We start from the raw sequence: 2500 nt of genomic DNA on the forward strand, positions 1-2500 counted from the left end.
TTTCAAAGCGTTGACAGATCATCGCATGATCACATGCTTGTGATCGCACCGCATTATTTTTGAACAACATTGGGGAGATGCACCGTTCCTGGAGCTACTGCAATACCAGGTCGATGCGTGGAGAGGATGGAGCAAGCTCCTGTTCCATCTCCCTGTTCCAAAAATCAATTTCATATATAGTCCCCGGGTAGGGGACATATCAGATATTAAACTGATAAGAACAGATACTACACTTGATCTTAGCCAAAAGGCCGAGAAGCGATACTGTGATATTGTAAGATACAGGTGACCCAGGTGCCACCCTGACCTTTACTTTGATGGTCCACAGAATCCAGTAACGACCCGGAATGCGTGTGGGTTAAGGAATTATGTGGCTCCGGGTTGGCGGCCAGCGACTGTTTAACATTTGACCTATCACCTGAGTCAGTCAGTCAGTCAGTCAGTCAGTCAGTCAGTCAGTCAGTCAGTCAGTCAGACAGACAGACAGACAGACAGACAGACAGACAGACAGACAGACAGACAGACAGACAGACAGACAGACAGACAGACAGACAGACAGACAGACAGACAGACAGACAGACAGACAGACAGACAGACAGACAGACAGACAGACAGACAGACAGACAGACAGACAGACAGACAGACAGACAGACAGACAGACAGACAGACAGACAGACAGACAGACAGACAGACAGACAGACAGACAGACAGACAGACAGACAGACAGACAGACAGACAGACAGACAGACAGACAGACAGACAGACAGACAGACAGACAGACAGACAGACAGACAGACAGACAGACAGACAGACAGACAGACAGACAGACAGACAGACAGACAGACAGACAGACAGACAGACAGACAGACAGACAGACAGACAGACAGACAGACAGACAGACAGGACAGGACAGGACAGGAAGCATATCCCAAAGGCAATGGCCGCAGGTCGGCAAAATGCAATGGCCGCAGGTCGGCAAAATGTGGACGTTACAAACACAGCCTTCCTGTCTGCCTGAGAGCAGCTGTTATACAACACCACTATATTGTTGGTCACGATATAATGCTCTTGCCAGATTACATTCAAATGACTTATTATTCATCACAATTAAGGTTCAAAAAATGCAAGAATCTAATATTTCTTATACAGTGCCATCCAACCTACCAAGTACACTCACTTTTTACTCAAGCGTAAACATTTTTCAAAGCGTTGACAGATCATCGCATGATCACATGCTTGTGATCGCACCGCATTATTTTTGAACAACATTGGGGAGATGCACCGTTCCTGGAGCTACTGCAATACCAGGTCGATGCGTGGAGAGGATGGAGCAAGCTCCTGTTCCATCTCCCTGTTCCAAAAATCAATTTCATATATAGTCCCCGGGTAGGGGACATATCAGATATTAAACTGATAAGAACAGATACTACACTTGATCTTAGCCAAAAGGCCGAGAAGCGATACTGTGATATTGTAAGATACAGGTGACCCAGGTGCCACCCTGACCTTTACTTTGATGGTCCACAGAATCCAGTAACGACCCGGAATGCGTGTGGGTTAAGGAATTATGTGGCTCCGGGTTGGCGGCCAGCGACTGTTTAACATTTGACCTATCACCTGAGTCAGTCAGTCAGTCAGTCAGTCAGTCAGTCAGTCAGTCAGACAGACAGACAGACAGACAGACAGACAGACAGACAGACAGACAGACAGACAGACAGACAGACAGACAGACAGACAGACAGACAGACAGACAGACAGACAGACAGACAGACAGACAGACAGACAGACAGACAGACAGACAGACAGACAGACAGACAGACAGACAGACAGACAGACAGACAGACAGACAGACAGACAGACAGACAGGACAGGACAGGAAGCATATCCCAAAGGCAATGGCCGCAGGTCGGCAAAATGTGGACGTTACAAACACAGCCTTCCTGTCTGCCTGAGAGCAGCTGTTATACAACACCACTATATTGTTGGTCACGATATAATGCTCTTGCCAGATTACATTCAAATGACTTATTATTCATCACAATTAAGGTTCAAAAAATGCAAGAATCTAATATTTCTTATACAGTGCCATCCAACCTACCAAGTACACTCACTTTTTACTCAAGCGTAAACATTTTTCAAAGCGTTGACAGATCATCGCATGATCACATGCTTGTGATCGCACCGCATTATTTTTGAACAACATTGGGGAGATGCACCGTTCCTGGAGCTACTGCAATACCAGGTCGATGCGTGGAGAGGATGGAGCAAGCTCCTGTTCCATCTCCCTGTTCCAAAAATCAATTTAATATATAGTCCCCGGGTAGGGGACATATCAGATATTAAACTGATAAGAACAGATACTACACTTGATCTTAGCCAAAAGGCCGAGAAGCGATACTGTGATATTGTAAGATACAGGTGACCCAGGTGCCACCCTGACCTTTACTTTGATGGTCCACAGAATCCAGTAACGACCCGGAATGCGTGTGGGTTAAGGAAT

At 46.2% G+C, this 2500-nt stretch overlaps 3 non-coding genes across 3 annotated transcripts; all 3 read right to left on the reverse strand.

The window, feature by feature from the left end:
* Window positions 1–72: 72 nt before the first annotated feature.
* On the reverse strand, window positions 73–263 carry LOC137607966 (U2 spliceosomal RNA). Its single transcript, XR_011038127.1, has one exon. It is a non-coding gene; the product is annotated as a U2 spliceosomal RNA (small nuclear RNA).
* A 1008-nt stretch (window positions 264–1271) lies between these two features.
* Window positions 1272–1462, reverse strand: LOC137607967 (U2 spliceosomal RNA). The gene has a single exon (XR_011038128.1). It is a non-coding gene; the product is annotated as a U2 spliceosomal RNA (small nuclear RNA).
* Window positions 1463–2205: 743 nt separating this feature from the next.
* LOC137607895 (U2 spliceosomal RNA) lies at window positions 2206–2396 on the reverse strand. The gene has a single exon (XR_011038067.1). It is a non-coding gene; the product is annotated as a U2 spliceosomal RNA (small nuclear RNA).
* Window positions 2397–2500: the final 104 nt, after the last annotated feature.

This window comes from Antennarius striatus, chromosome 14 (genome assembly GCF_040054535.1).
Source record: "Antennarius striatus isolate MH-2024 chromosome 14, ASM4005453v1, whole genome shotgun sequence".
NCBI classification, from domain to species: Eukaryota; Metazoa; Chordata; class Actinopteri; order Lophiiformes; family Antennariidae; genus Antennarius; species Antennarius striatus.